The sequence below is a fragment of the Miscanthus floridulus genome, chromosome 11, assembly GCF_019320115.1.
Source record: "Miscanthus floridulus cultivar M001 chromosome 11, ASM1932011v1, whole genome shotgun sequence".
NCBI classification, from domain to species: Eukaryota; Viridiplantae; Streptophyta; class Magnoliopsida; order Poales; family Poaceae; genus Miscanthus; species Miscanthus floridulus.
Genome location: NC_089590.1, coordinates 42445166 through 42462113, shown reverse-complemented (window position 1 = coordinate 42462113; position 16948 = coordinate 42445166). Strand labels below are relative to the sequence as shown.

General features: G+C 43.2%; 1 pseudogene; it reads right to left on the bottom strand.

The window, feature by feature from the left end:
* Positions 1-7429: 7429 nt before the first annotated feature.
* On the bottom strand, positions 7430-8062 carry LOC136491834 (LOB domain-containing protein 22-like; annotated as a pseudogene).
* Between the last annotated feature and the right edge of the window lie 8886 nt (positions 8063-16948).

The window sequence follows — 16948 nt, the reverse complement described above, 5'->3', positions numbered from 1 at the left end:
GAAGTTTACAATACTTTTGTTTAATAAAGACATGTTGGTACCTAAATAATCAATTTAATATTCAGATATACAAATTAAAATATAAATATCGTATCAATTATTGAGGTATTAAAACGATCTCAAATGAAAAGACCTTAAACTACAAAGTTCTAGATCTCATTTTTCCTCTATAGTTTTCATATAAATTTTGTCTCCATCTAAATTCATATATAAAAATTATAAGTTTTTAAGATCAGCTGACAGAAAAAATAAATTCCGCCAATTCAAATGGCGGTAATCAAAATCCCGCCAATTGAAAAGGTGGAATGTACTCCCTGGCACTTCAATCGGTGGAATCAATATAGTTGCAAATTTCCTTTTTGCTTCTACTACTAAAGAGGACTGAAAGTAGATCACAAATCTCCGTCTCCAAGAAGGACAAATCGAGTACGACGATGGGAAAGATGCTTAAAAAACTGCGTACAAAGTTTTCTTCGTCCATAAAAAAAACACTACCAAAAAATAGAATATCCTTGGTGGTTTTTCATCCCTCAAAGATATATCATTATCTCAGAGATTGAATGAAACCTCAAAGAAAATGCATATTTTTTAGTGCTAACCCAGACCGCCAAGGTAATTCAACATTTCCATGAGTGCAAGTTCCAACTGCCAAGGTAGTTTCACATTTTCTTGAGTGTTATTACAAATTGCCAAGGTATTTCCTCGTTTCCTTGGGTGCTATTCAAAACCGCCAAAGTAATTTATATTTTCTTGAGTGTTATTAACAAACTGCTGAGGTAATTCACATTTTCTTGGGTATAACTGAAAACCGCCAAGGAAGTGCTAGTTTTCTTGGTGCAAACCCTCAAGTAAATTATCGTAGCTGCCAAAGAAAAAATGTTCATTTTTATTGTCATTCCTCTTAACCACCAATATAATGGACTCATTGCATTCTTGTTAGTTATACATTGCATTTTATAGAGACAAATGCTCCATTGACATGTTTGTGAAATGAAATACAATTTTTCTTGGTACATTGATACAACAACATGTACATTTTTATGTTGTTATGCATTGGAGAATGCATTGGCACTTAGCTAGAGATGTCTAGTTAGTTTTAAAGCTAGCATGCAACATACTAATATCAATGAATGCAAAGTTTAATTATATCAAAGTTGTAGAGTCCAAAGAGATATACAACTTTGTAGTTGATGACTTTTTTATTTGAAATTATTTAGAATCTAAAAATTATGTTTCAAGTTCTTAAAGTTTTGAAATTCATTTTTTGAATTTTTTTAAACGACCTGAGATGGAGATACAACCTAAACCAAAGTTGTAGTACTCGACGAGATATAAAACTTTTCAGTTTAAACTTTTTTCATTTGAAATTGTTTAGAGTCTCTAATATTCATTATAAGATTCATTGGATTTGATCAATGGATAGAATCGTTAGAAATGTGTAACACCCTTGGTGTTGCGAGCTTGCTTAGCACCGAGATTTAGGGCTGAAAGGAATTAGCCAAATAAGTTTTTGGGTTTTAAAAATCTATAACGCACGTGAAATGATAAACGAATCCTACGTGACTCACTTTTGTGGTTGAGAAAAATCAAAATAAATAGTGTTAACTAGTGCTCTTATTGCTCAAAAATCAAATTTGACGTTAAGATTAGCTCTTTTTGTTAAGTCGGCAAACACTTAAACTATTGTTAAAATACTATTTTTGGCGAATTGTATTGAGCAAAATAGTTAAATGGTGCTTAAATATTTTGCTCCTATGGGTTAGTATAAGGTATGGACTATTGCATGAAGTATTTGTTCTTTGAAATTAACAAGGTTTAGACCTATTAAAAATTGCGACAAAAGAGTTAATGGTTACTTAGCCCGACCTGAAATCCTTAACTTTTCTAAGTATGGAAAAGTAGTAAGACAATGCTATTTTGACATTTTAATTCTAGCTAAAATGTTTAAACACTAGTTGCATGTTTTGGTATTGTTGGTTGCATCAAAGTGAGTACATGAGTATGGTGTAGGTCGAAGTTGTGTGGGATGTCACGTTGCTCTCGTAAAAATTGCACAAACCTCCTTTAGAACGCGCTATGAACCATGATTTGGTGCCCGGTTCGCGAACCGGCGTTCAACGTGATGAGCTCTTATTGGCACCTCCTTTATCTCCCTCTCTGGTCGCTCTCTGGGCATGAGGTTTGCTTCGACAGTTGGGTGTTAGTATCGACTTTAGGCTAGGGGAATTAGTTGAACCTCGATCGTGATCGTTAGCAGCTTTTGCCGTGCTTCAAAATTCATGCACATCACCGCTCACCATTGCGCAGCTCGTGTCTGCAGTCACCGAGCATGCGCTGCCGCTACCTGGGCATTCTTGGCCATGGTCATGCCCATGGCCGGCTTTGTGGGCTACCAGTCGTGCGTCGAGCTGAGTTTGACCTCGACCGCCTCTATGGGCCCGGACTGCGCCGCAGGGCTACTACGGCATGGCCATAGCGTGCGCGCTGCCGGCCAGGCCATGCGCAGGCCAAGCTGATGCTGCGATAGCCGTCGCATGACTGATGTGCCACCCATCTCGCTGCTCGATCCACCTACCACCGAGTCGCTGTCTACATCCGTTGTTCCTTCGTGTTGCTGCCCTTGTCGTGGTGTCAATGCTTTTCCCGTGCGACCGTTGTTCCACTATCGCCGTACGCGTCCTGCCAAGACCGAGTGGTCCCATCTCGGCACCCCACGACATGCTCCCTCTAAGCCTCACCGTGTAGATGCTCCCGCTCATTTAACGTAGCCTTGGTCGAGGTTGTCCGAGCCTTGAGACTGCTGCCCTATCCACCTTGCCGCCAATGGAGCTGCGTCGCTTCGCAAGCTTGTATGCGCGGTTCATGATACCCCGCCTCGATTTAGTGCTCTAGCAGCTAGGATTGGAGGCTCGCTAGCAGCTCGACCCTCACTTTGGCGCAACCGAGCACTACTGGCCGCCAATTTAGCGTTTTTCTCGCCGCCGGCCAGGTGCGCTGCCATGCCAGTGAAATTGGAGTACGGTCCGAATGGGTTCAATTGTTTGTATCCACGAGCTACTTTGTCCTCCTCTGTCTGGTGCTCGTGCCATTTGGCCAGGGCGCTTGCTGGAGACGTGGTGACGTGTGGGTGTCCATCCTAGAGCACCGCTGCCCCGGCAGCTCACACGTGGCTAGACCGCCACAATGCTCCCTAGCTTCAACCATTACTATAGCGTGCACCACGGTGAGCTACTGATGCTTCTCCATCATCTCTACCTTTCTGTGAGGGTGTAGGCTCGCTAGAACAGTCGTGCCACCACCACAAATAGTCACTCGCTGCTGCAGCCCACGACAGTGCACCTCTGAGTCCTTAACTGCCACCCACCCTTGCATGTTTAGCTGTAGATGATGGTCGGCCCCTTACTCCCTTCGTAGAACGCCTAGGTTGCCCAGCATAACCGCCTTATGCCGTTGGTCGCCGTGTCGGCACGCACGAGGCTCCCCTGGGATCTCCCCATGGTAAAGGCGAAAACATCAAGGGTTTGTTTGAAAAACCGCTGTTGGTAGGAATAGTGTGCATAGTAGTCATGTTATTATCTAAAAGCTCGGGGGCTTTTCTGCAAAGCCGCCGTAGCGCGCGGGCGCCCCTGGCCTTGGGCCGTGCTGGGCCGCCACGACGCGCGCACAGCCACGCCACGCTGGGCTGTCAGGCCAGATGGGGTTGCTGTTGGCCCTTTTCTTTTTCTAATGCATTTTAATTTAGTTTCTAAGGTAAACTTATAAATTCAGTATAAAATTGTGTAGTTAACTAAAAATTGTGAAACTAATTTTTTTAAGTTCCTAAAATCATGATCTATCTGCTAGTATATTTTGTTCACATAGTTTTATAATATTTTCATGAGTTATCTAATTAATTTGATATGCTAAATATTATAAGATATAAACTTGTAGGAATTTTTGTGATAAATTGGTGATAGTGTTGGCTCTGTAACTTTCACAGTACATTCCTCACATTATTAGGTACTCACTGTAATTTTTTAGCTCCATAATAAATAGTTTGCTAAGGTAGCTAAATGAGCCCTAGTTCAAAAATATATATTTAATCAATAAAATGCTGAATCACCTTGAGATTTTAGAACTAAAATATTTTTCCAAAAACGAAGCCTTACCTGACGACGTGGATATATAGCCTAGTATGCTAGTCATTAGAGCTAGCTCGTTAGCTTGCGGAGCGTAATCGTATTTTAGAGTTGCCGTTGCCGTTGATTATTTACATCGCTGCGTTGCATCCACGTATATCATAATAGGAACAATAATGGATCATGGAGTCGACTGAAGTGGCAGAAAAGATCGTGCCTCGATGATCATGTCACTATAATAGAATGCTAACTTTTGGTTATATCTTACCCAGGCAAGCCCCGGTGCATAACCCCTATTATTCTGCACTTTTATTTTATTCTTGTGCATGAAGTTGTAAGGAGTTGAATGAAACCATTTGCATATATATATCCTTATCCTGTGAGTCATACTAGTATGTTAGGATCATATAGATTGCTATGCTATATGATTCGGTAGAAGTCGAGTGATTACCTGTCACTCATGAGAGATATGAAAGATATTATTGTTGTTATTATATTACTAACACATGGAAAATATATGGATGATAATTGGAGACCGGGCGAAATGGTACTTTGGATCTAGACTTGGTTAGGCATTCGAACGAGGCTCGGATTGCATTTGTTTTGCCTATATCGATTGAGGACCGTCCGTTGCTGTGAATGTTAGTCAGGTCACAGACTTATTATCCTGAGCACATACTTGCTTATGGGAGCGGGAAGGCTCATTACGCTCTTGTTGTGGGTTCCGGCTCTTTCCGGACCGACTGATTAGAGGCAGGGAAAGGTGGAGGTCTAAGCACCATAGTAAGACCGGGTCTCAAGTGTGGGGGCTTGGAGTCCAAGTTTGGATGGGAATCTGGACCCCGTGACAGGAGTGAAATGGATTGATCTTGTTTGTGCCTAGGGTACAACGGGGCGTGTGTTTTGGGGTACCTAGCTTGGATACATTGATTCGCGCGCCATTTCTGTGAGACGGTACGACTTGGCTATGGTCTAGCACCGTAGTAAGAACTAGAACTATGAAAGATGATAAAATGGTTCTGATTGCTCACCACCTGCTTAAAAGTAGCATAGGTGCTTATATAGAATGGTTAGTTAATGAACTAATGATGACTGCTAATAAAATTGAATATAATGACGCACGTTTATGAATGCTTCCTGTAGATGCAATAACCCATAAGTCAGATAGCCTTACATATCCTTGGAGTCTATTTTTCTCCTGTTGGGTAAGTCTTGCTGAGTATAATTGAGTACTCAGGGTTTTATTCCCCTTGTTACAGGTGATCGGAGGATACATAGAGCTGACTCTTATGTGTGGAAACCTCCTGGTGGGCTCAGAGAGGATTCCTTTCACGCTACGACTGTAGTGTTTATTTATAACCCTCACTAAATGTTTTTTATAAGAAAAGATGTAAAATCTGCTAGCATCTCTAGTATAAAAATATCCACTGTGTTAATGCTCTACCATGTCATTAAATTGATTTTTGTATCCTCTGTAGCTCTGATAACGTTGTTATATTCCGCTGTTATAATCAATTGAGGTAATATTCTGTACTGTAATAAAGTGACGTAAGAATTGACTTAAGAATGTTGTAAGCTTTATTCTCTTATTTATGATCCTGATGGAAAAATATGAATTTTTGAGTTCTTCCTTAGAGTGTGCTCGATGGAACAACGTAGTTTAGTGTCCTCTCTTGAGTACTTTGTGTCTAATGGAAGACAAGTACTCCTGGGAGATATTGGATTAGACGGTTCTACCACAAAATAACCCCGTACGTATTTTCTTTGTTTCCTTCGTTGTCTCTTAATCTTGGTTTGTGTTTTGTACTATTTGTACTGTTGTTTTTAATATAATTGTATGTAGGGGCTGAGGCCCCTCTAGTTTTCTAAAAAAATACAAAAAGAAAGAAATATTCACTCAGTCACAAGTGACTTTGTGGTATAGTGGTAAGTGAGTTTCACGTGAAACTTTAGGAAATTATTTGCGGTGGCCAGCCCTCAAGGTAATTTGAATTTCCTTTGCTCTCTATCCTTAGTGGCCATCCTTGAGGGTTGGCTGCCAAAAACAATTTCTTTGACAGTTTTTATGCTTTCCTTGAGTGTTTTTGGTCGTCAAGGATATTCCATTCTATGGTAGTCAAACTTCTCTAGTTCTACAAATTAGAACTAACAATTCCGATGTCTGTTAGCAAGGACAATGTATTCTTCAATTGTGTTTCATCATCTTCATTATTCATCTCATACAAACTGTTTCTAACTACACCATCAAACAAAAAGAACAAAAAACACCAAACTCTCGGCATTTCTTCTAGCGGAATACATCATTGTACAATGCCATAGGCGACCCAAACCTTGAGCTCGTGGTGGTGGCGTAAGATGGTGACACAAACAGGAGACGACGGCTTGTGCACCAAGGAAATTCCACCTTAATGTGAGAAAAATAAAAAGAAGCATATAGCCAAATTCAAAGCAAATTCTTTTTCGTGACTGTGCTAATGCATGTATTCCAAATTCAGAGCAAATGAAATATACTATCTCAAAATCATTTAACATATAAAAAAGGTAGATGAAGAGATAGCTAACCAAGGTTAAAATGAAATAATCACTATCAAATGTATTTACTTTTATACTAATATCATACATAAGCATTAGCAAATAGGAAGATCGATCAGAAGTTTAGAGAAATATATTACCAGCCTACCACATGATATGAACTCTGGAGAGGAAACCAACAAGCATAACCATAACCAAAAGAACCTAAAAACATATTCCACATAGAGTTAATAGGAGGAAGTGATGGAACTGTTCTTTTTATCATAGAAAACCAAAAGAAGGACGGTAAAGTTCAGAGCAAACTAAATTTGCCTTGCTAGCTAACTGACCAAGATAGAAATGAAATATCAACATCTATCGATGAAAATGTCGTACAAAAGGCATTAAGGATGAGAACATTGATAGGAACATTATTTACTATCGGCAGTATGATTCGTCGTCATGAGGACGTGAATTAATTGAACGGGGACATGAAAATTATAAACGAAAGAACCAAAAAAAATAGATCTTACATGGAATTAATGGAATGAATTGTTGGAGCTATTGATTATCATCAGTGTCTTAGCAACGGCACCATCGCAGTATGATTCGTCGTCACCAGGACGTCATCACATATGACCAGGATCATCCTGGTCGTCGTTTGCCCGCACATTGCTGAAGTCGCGCCTCGTCGCCGTTGCCTCGCGTGACATTTTCCTGTGCCTGTCACTAGCGGTTGTGGCAGCGTCGCGGAGAGCCAAGAATTGTGGCGGCACCGCCTCGAATCGCGGTTGTGTCAGTCATGCGTCCTTTCCATCAGTTGCTCCTGTACTGCCGCCAGAGCCCAGAGGAGAGGCCGTGCCATGGGGCGAGTTCAGTGGCAGGAACGGGAAGCCGTGCCTCAGCCGCCGGTAGGACTCTAGCCGTCGCCGCAGCACCTCGAGCTCGACGGCCGTGTCCATCAGTTGGTTCTCGAGGTCTTGGATTACTCTGCTGCAATCGCGCACGGGATCCGCCCTGTGCATGTTGGATTCGTAGACAATGGTTCGCATGCACACGTCACGTCTCGACGGAGGAACCTCCGTGAGTATTCGCTGCATACTCTTGACGCCGAACAGCCCGAGCGTGTTAAGGAACTTGTCGGGCTCGTCAGTAGGGAAGTAGGGCTTCAGGAGGCAGTCCGGCGCGCACTTGCGCCGCTGGTGCTTGCACGCGGTGGCGAAGGCGCCGACGTGCCTCTGCTGCTAGGACCGCGGTCGAGTGGTGTGGGGACGAGAACGAGGACACGCTGCTGCCAGTAGTTGGGGACGGGGCCGGGGCTGAGGGCGTGGGCGAAGATGAATGCGACGGCAGGCAGATGCTGACGTGGCCGCGCCGCCAGAGGGCGAAGAAGACCACGTGGGCACCCCTTGCACCGCTAGCGGTGTGGACATGCGGCGTCCAACAGGTGCAGCAAACGAATTGATTGTATTGATAGATGGTTTGGACTGCGACAGTGATGTTGGTTGGCGTTGTTAGATTGATGTCCATCGGTTGGCCCAACGCTCAATTGAACCCTTGATCTGCGCCCTGATCGGGGACGTCCAGCCATTTTCCTGGCTGATGGGCCCCATCGCGCAGCGCTATAAAGAGCAAGGTAGGGGCTGGAGCACAAGGCACGAGGTTCACTGCTGCCGTCAGTTCTCCACCGAGTCTAACCCTAGTCCTATCAAGAGGGGAGTGCTGTGAGCGACGGGAAGCTCCATCGGTGTCGCTACTCGACCGCGCCCTACTACGATGCTACTTCTACTCTGACATCAGTGTCCACGTAGCAGCGGGTACATCATCAAGTACTTATCTAAGTTATGTTTTACCCACTAGATCTACGCCTATATGGTCCTAGAAATCTATCATTGGTATCAGAGCCGTTTCTACTAGTGGGTAGTTCGAGTCTGGGGTAGAAAGGTGAAAGAAATTAGAAGAAGTTCAATGATTTTCAAGTTTTTCCCAAACCCTAACCCTAGATCACAGAACAGAGAGGAGGAAGGGACCTACCTGGGTACTTTCCCTACCGTTGCGATTGCCGTCGTGCGGGAAGAAGGACCCGTCGCCGCCTCGCTGGCACACGAGAAGACGGCCGAGCCGCGTTCGTCGCCGTGCGCACGAGCCTTGGCCGAGGGCACCACTACAAGCCCGCTCGATGGCAGCGTGCTCACCCTCGGGCGAATGCGCGCGCCGGCGAGGGGGCCTACGGCGGCGCCGGACTTCTCTTCTCCGGCAGCCTTGGGTCGCCGTCGCTGCTGCTCCGCGCATTGAGCACTGAGGAGAGGAGAGGGAGGGAGAACGAATGAACTAGGATTCCGGGGGGTTTTGTTCCACCGAGATCGCCGCCCGGCCGTTGGATCGTGATCGACGGCCGACGTGGATCGGGCCGGCTTTCAGCCCAGGCGGGGAAACAAAATCCCGTCCTAGGCCCAGGTTGCGGCCTGGGCGCGAGAGAGCGGGCACGCTCGCCGTGTTAAGCAGGCCGCTTGGCCAAGGTATGTCGTTGGGCCGCGCGTGTGGGCGCGCTGATGAGATGGGCCATGGGTCAGAATTTTCTCGTTTAGGCCAAATGAACAGTAAAAGAGAAGTTTTTTTTGTTTTATCTTTTTTCAGTAGCACATTTTGATGAATTTTGATTAGTTTTTCATCTCTATTCAATTTTGAACCAACGGGATAAATTGTTTAGAGAGTAGATAAGTACACAGTAAAATGCTTCTGAAAAGTAGATAAATTATTTTTTTATGTTTCCGCTGCAAAGTTTAATGCGGATTATCTTTTAATTAAATTCGAACCAACGGGAGAATTTAATTTGAAGAGCAGTTACTTTTAGTAAATTATGATTATGTTTATCCTCTAATTAAATTAGAACCCACGGGAAAATTTAAATTAGAGTAGTAGTCCGATTTATTTATTTTAAATTATGGTATTATTATTTTCTGAGCAACGTCGATGATAACAATATTATAATGAGTTTAAGGTTGAAGTTTAAATCTCTGATAAATTTTACACCAACATGGTCAATTTTTCAGAGAGTAGATAGAGACCAAGAAATGCTCCTGAACTAATAGAATGTATTTTATTATCGTGTTTCGCTGCATTGATATTGATTATCTTCGAATTAAATTCGAACCAATGAGAGAATTTAATTTTAAAGAGTAGTTATATGTCTTTCAAGTTAATTTATGAGTTTTATGCATTAGTTATATTTTCTGCCCAACGGTGATGTAACGGAAAGATTTAATTAGAAAATAAAGTATAAGTGAATATTTTAGTCATCATGACTTAATATTTTGTTACGGTAATTTGTATATAGATTTATCCCGCATGGAGAGAAGTTTGGCATAGTACTTATGCTAGTCAATCCTGATGGTGGGAGAAGTTTTGTGATGACTCATATGTTTTTGTATCCGGTATAGCGAGAGAAGTTTGGGTAGCTCTTATGCTGTCCTAGTATTGACCATGGCACAATAGAAATGCACCGTCATGATCAATACTAATCAAGGACAAGAAAAAGATGCAAGCGTGACTTGCAAAAGTACAGTTAATAAAAGATCTCATCGAGTTCTTAAAGTGGAATGAGGAAAGTGTACTCCTATACGGATCAAGAAATAACTTTATTTGCATGGCATAATCATGTGAATGAAGTAAGTCATAAGTGTCTTCTCATTCAAAGTTTTCTAAATAGTTCTCAAAATTATGGCAGTATAGTTCATGCCATATTTCAAGGGGGTGAATTATGAGATGAATTAAGAGTAAGAATTAAAATTAATTAAGAAACTACTCTTCATTAAGAGTGAAATAAAGATGTTGATAAATGTGTACTCTTTATTAAGAGTGAGATACAGATTTTATAAGAAACTGAGTGAGATAAAGATTTTGATGAATGTGATTGTCGGTCATAACAATGATACCCCTAAGCAGAGAAACAACTAAATTTCTGGATTTTTTAAAGTTCCGAGAGGAAGATAGCGTAGTCACTATCAAAGATATTAAAGCGGTGCTTAAAGCGCCATATAAGGTTTTAACAGATTGAACCTAAATAAGAAATTAGAATATACACTATCTTTATAAAAGATGGAATGATCTAGGGGAGCACGGTATGTAGAGACCTATGACTTGAAGAGAAGCAGGACTACGTGCCCACTTCAGTGATTCAAAACAACAAATTTCTCGATAACTGTTGATGTTGTATGACTTATACAACACCTATTGTTGGCTCTTCGAAGAAGATGAATAATGTAAACAAAGATCTTGTGATATAGGAGCCTGTAGAATCAATTGTCTCTTGGCAATGAAGAGCAACAACAGCCCCACATGAAAGTGCCAGTAGCTGAGGCCCCAGAAGGTCTCAAAGAATTAGTAAACCAGTTTTTTGATGACTATGAAGTCTATCTTAGTGAACAAATTCAAATGGAGGGTGATCCCACCTCATTTGAAGAAGCCATGAGAAGCGTTTACTCGTTTGAATGGCAAGAAGCTATGGAAGTTGAAATGAATTCGATAAATACCAACGATGTTTGGGGCTTAGAAGAAATTCTTAATGGAGCCAAAACAGTATGCTGTGAAAGGGTCTACAAGACAAAATATGACTTCAAAGGGAATGTGGAAAGATATAAATCATGGCTTGTAGCAAAAGGCTTTACGCAAAGAGAATGAATAGATTACGATGAGAGTTTTCTCTTCAGTCTCATGCAAGGATTCTTTTAGAATCATAATTTTGTTATTGGCACATTACGATCTAGAGTTACATCAGATGGATGTAAAGACGACATTCCTCAATGGGGATTTGTATGAAAACTTTTACATGGCACAACCCAAAGGTTTTATCGTGGAAGAAAAAGAACGTATGGGATGCTGCCTATAGAAATTCATTTATGGGTTAAAACAAGTCTCTAGACGGTAGTATTTGAAGTTGATGAAACGATAAAAAAGTTTGGATTTAAAAAAATAAGAAGGACAATAGCGTTTATGTGAAGTTCAAGAATGGAAAATTCTTTTTTCACATCCTGTGTATAGATGACATCCTACTCACTAGTAGTAATGTTAATCTACCATTGGAGAAGTTTTTGTCCTCAAGTTTCAATGTGAATAATCTTGATGAAGCCTCATTGGTTCTAGGAATTAAAATTTACCGAGATAGATGAAAAGGGGTATTAGGACTATCACAAAGGCATACTTAGAAAAGATTATAAAGAAATAAAGTATGCATGCGAGTAAACCTACGCCTGCTCCTATAGTCAAGGGTAATAGATTTGAGAACTTTCAGTGTTCCAGGAACCGATATGAGATCGATCAAATGAATATGGTTCCATATGCTTTAGCTGTTGGAAGCTTAATGAATATACAAGTAAGAACTTACCCTGATATAGCTTACGTATCCGGGATATTTTGGTAGAAGTCCAGTCCAGATAAAGATCACTGGAATGGAGTTAAGAATGTCTTGCAATTTTTGCAAAGTATCATAGGCCTCATGCTGAGTAAAAAAGAACAAGTACTCTCAAATAGTTGTGGGTACGAATGTTAAGTTTTGGCGAGATGTGTAGTGAAATCCACAGTAGTTGCTAACACTCGCAGTTGGAGTATTATTGTGGAAAAGCTCTAATAAAACAGTTGTGGTGTCATCAATGATGTATACCATAGTATAGCTTGTCATGAGGCCTCAGGAACATGCAAAAGTGGTTAAAGGAATATGTACCCGGATTTAACAATGGTAATCTACAGCAATAACCATTTAAAGTAGTTAACTCCTAAGACAACAGGTCAAGTGTGTTGCCAAACACATTGATATTAAGTTATATGTTGTAAAGGAGAAAATCCAGAATCATTTTGAAAGCATTGAGCATATAAGTACCAAGCAAGTACTTGCGGATCCGCTTACCAAAGACTAACCACCCAGTGCGTTAAGAGAACACACAGTCGACATGGGTTCATGGGAAAATCTATGATTTCTAGATACTAAGGGCCTAGTTGAGAATCTGTTTCAAAATAGAGAGGTGTATTGTAGCTGTTTAATCTAATGGCAACTGACCGTGACGATAAGGCACACTTTATGCACTGATCTGTGAAGGAATGGGAAAAAGATAAAGTAAGTTAAGTTTAAGTCATAAGGTGAGATCAAGGGGGAGAATGTTAGATTGATCTCCATCAGTTGGCCCAACGGCCAATTGGACCCTTGATCCACGCCCTGATCGGGGGCGCCCACCCGTTCTCTTGGCTGATGGGCCCCCGTCGCGCAGCGCTATAAAGGAAGGTAGGGGCCGGGGCATAAGGCACGAGGTTCGCTGCTGCCGCCAGTTTCCCACCGAGTCTAACCCTAGTCCGATCAAGAGGGGAGTGCTGTAAGCGACGAGAAGCTCCATCGGTGTCGCTACTGGACCGCGCCCCACTACGATGCTACTTCTACTCCGACATCAGTGTCCACGTAGCGGCGGCGCCATGGCCGCCACGACATGCGGCGAGGTACATCACCAAGTCATTATCTAAGTTATGTTTTACCCACTAGATCTACGCCTAGATAGTCCTAGAAATCTATCAATCGTATCTATTTCGTCCCAGGAACCCCGTCAGCCGTGGAACCAATCTTCTCTCTCGGCCCAAAATCGCCGAATCTGGCAAAGCCGTTGTGTTCGCATGTATCGTGGCCCAAACCCCGTGCGTGCGCCACTGCTGTCACCACTCTCGCCTGGCTTCCTCCAATGACGGCGGCAGGTGCTCCTTCTCAGCTCCCCTCTCCCTTCCCCTTTTCCTCGGCATCTTTTTTTCTTGTTACGGTTTCAGGTCAGACGGCGGTTGCGGCTACGGCGAGGGCTCTTCCGGTTGCATCTCTCCTCATCCCCTTCCCTACTCCACTCCCCCTTCTTGAATCTTGCTAGCGAGGATAGACTACTTGCTAGTGATGAACTCTCCCGGCCGTTGCCTTTCTTTGCCAAGGCACTGGCCACATCAGCCATCAGAGTATTTGGCGCCACATCTGCTGCTATGACCATTGTTTCTTTGATGAACATGTTTGAATGGTATTATGTTCAACCGAGATGAGGGGAGCTGATGCAGTCTGAATGCATTTCTGTGTTGCAGTTAGATTTGCTTGTGCCGAAGCATGGCAGCTGTTGTTTGCTAAAAGACTGCTGCCATTCCATCACTTAGTAGTAGCTGATCGTATCCCTCATAGATATGACGTGCTCTGCTATTTCCTCTTATAATATATAGCATATGCTTGTAACTATTTTTGTTAAATTGTCTCTTAAAAACTGTGTACAAACTTTCTTCCTCATGATAGATAGGGATGAGCAAGGCTCAAAATGCCATTCAGGTTACAGCTTTTGTGCATTCTGTGTCTTCATAGCTAGTGTGCTTGTCATAAACAATTAGACATAATTAAAATATTCTGTTCATCCAGGATGTTCTCTTTTATTGAGCATGTTACATTTTGCGGATACCCTTTCGTTCTAGTTGCATTTTTTTTTTCTTGAGACATGTTTTTTAGATAAAAGAGTAGATGATTTTTGTGGTGCATTGTCGAATCAGAGTTTGAACTTATTTGCTGCTCCATCTCCATCCTTGGTTTCTTGGTGAGTACTGAACTGTTGTTGAGATTCATCTGGGTTTCAACTGTTTTCTTCTGTTGGTAAGAACCCTAAAGTCCTTTTTCTTTTTCTCTTTGGTTACAAGAACACAAGTTTCAGTTGACCTTGCTCTAAAAAAACTATAAACAAGGGGACGGAAAACTAGCACATTCTTGTTGATGAGCTAGCTTGGCCAATTCCACAAGTTTGTAGCTTGTCGATATCCACTGTAAGATGTTAATAATTGTTCCACATGGCAATTGGCTAAAAATAGATCACTTAGCCTTAGGAAACCATAAACTTATGTTGCACCTTATTTGATGGTTAGTTGGATTTGCATAATTGCACATTTGCATGGATCGCCGGTGCGAAGATTAAAAATAGAGATGACGTGGCTCTTTCAAAAATATAGAATTGTATAAGGAAAGGCCGTTGGGAGTTTTATGTTTTTTTGGAGGGTTTTCTATTTTAGAGGGCTAAATCATGAGTTTAGTCATCTATTTTTACCAACTTTCTTGGAGTTGCTCTTATATAGCTTAAAAAAACTATCCTTATTGCCACATCATGAGGGTTTGTACATGGGCACATGGCAAATGCCAACATTGTGAGTCTTTCAAAAAAAAAAGGCTAACATTGTGGCCTACCCAATTTGGTCTCGGACTCTCGCAGTATCTATATTTCAGTCAAAAGCTCTATATATGCAACCGGATACTCAAATTTCAGCTGAACTATTTTAGGTTTTGGTCCTTTTGAAATGACAAATCTTGAAATAACAAGCTTGTCACGGGCCATTATAGCAATGAAGGGCTACGGAGGTATGGGGCCCAAGTCGGGCCAATCGGGCCGGTGTGAACAGTACCTGAAGGTACAGTAGTGTGGGTACTGTAGCGTTTAGGTTTAGGAAGAGCCTGGAAGCTAGGTTTGCTTGTAAGTCAAGTCGGGTTGAGTCCGCCCAATAAATATAAAGGGAGATATATCCTTTATTCAATCAAGCAAGAACAGTTTGGGAGTAAAACCCCATTACCCCTCTCTCCTTCTCTTCTCCTGCCGCCGCCGCCCCTCTCCTCTCCTTGCGCCTCCCTACCCTAGCACCGCAGCCGCCTCCATGCTGCCCGCTGCCTCACTGCTTGCCCCAGCCATCGTGGCCACGCCGGCCACCCTCAACCAGGCCGGGTGCAGCTTGCTGCTACCGCCATCTCCTGCATCCCTCTAGGCGCGGCCAGCCCTAGGGCTGCCGTCCCCACTCTAATCCCCCCTCTATTCCCCCAATTCGCCCTCCAATCAAGGGGAAGTCACGCCCCCATCAGGCGTCTAACAACTAGTATCTAGAGCCACGTTCCGATCTACCTTCAAACTCTGCCACAATTTTTTCTCTGGTTGCATCTAAAGATGGGAACAACGTCTACCACTCCGTCAACAACGGCTATGCATCGATCAACAAACCAATGCCGGCGTTGATGACATATACATCAGCAGCAGCTCCAGCACTATCGCCATCTACAATAATACCCAATCATTGGCGAAAAGAGCTGGACAAAAAATCAGCAGGCCACCTGAGCTCTCCATTGTCAACAATTCTAAATCAACCAGAGAGCAAACCAAAAGAGGTGCCAATTCCAGCCCAAAGGCGAGCACAAACGATGACATCCACTGCATCTGGTAATCAAATTACCCCCAATTTATTTTCTACATATGCATCTAAGGTGTCGTCAGATGTGATCAACTCCACGGAGGACATTCGCGACGTCACCGATCGTTGGGTAAAGATGTTCGAAACTTTTTCGCCAACCAGGAGGAAGGACAGAAATATGTGCCGTCCTCGGCGCCTACATCTACGCCAACAACAACCACATCAACATCGCTCAATCCATATTATACGTCGGATACATCTACATCAGCACCATCATTACCTCCGGCAAAATTTACAAAAGCGACGATTACTACAACACATCTGACAACATTTACACCTACAGCCTGTCGACATAATGCCAGCACCGCCTACACCAACTTCAGCACCATCAGCAACAACAAAATCAGCGGTGATAACCTACCTGACGCCGCCAATATAGCCATGAAGGGCTATGGAGGTATGGGGCCCAAGTCAGCCCAATCGGGCCGGCGTGAACAACGCAGAAGATACTGTAGCGCGGGTACTGTAGCATTTAGGCTTAGGAAGAGTCTAGAAGCCAAATTTGCTTGTAAGTCAAGTCAAGTCAGGTTGAGTTCTCCCTATAAATATAAAAGGAGGTGTATCCTTTCAATCGAGCAAGAACAGTTTGGGGTAAAAGTCCTCTACCCCTCTCTCCCTCTATTCTCCTGCCGCCGTGGCCCCTCTCCTCTCCTTGCGCCTCCCTGCCCTAGCACCGCAGCAGCAGCAGCGGCTCGCTGCTACCCCCCACCGCCGCCTCCATGCGTCCCACTGCCTCACCGCTTGCCCTAGCTATCGTGGCCGCACTGGCCACCCTCAGCCAGGCCGGGTGTAGCTTGCTGCTGCCGCCATCTCCTCTATCCCTCTAGGCGTGGCTAGCCCTAGGGCTGCCGACCCCCCTCTATTCTCCCAATTCACCCTCCAATCAAGGGGAAGTCACGCCCCCTCAGGCGTCTGACAAAGCTTATCTCTATTGTCGCCGACTGTCGGAATTGCAGCTCGACGAGGATCGGCAACGACGCAAGACTCGCTCTGGAACACATGACATCGCTCTCTCTCTCACGCACATGAATTGTGTGGTTCTA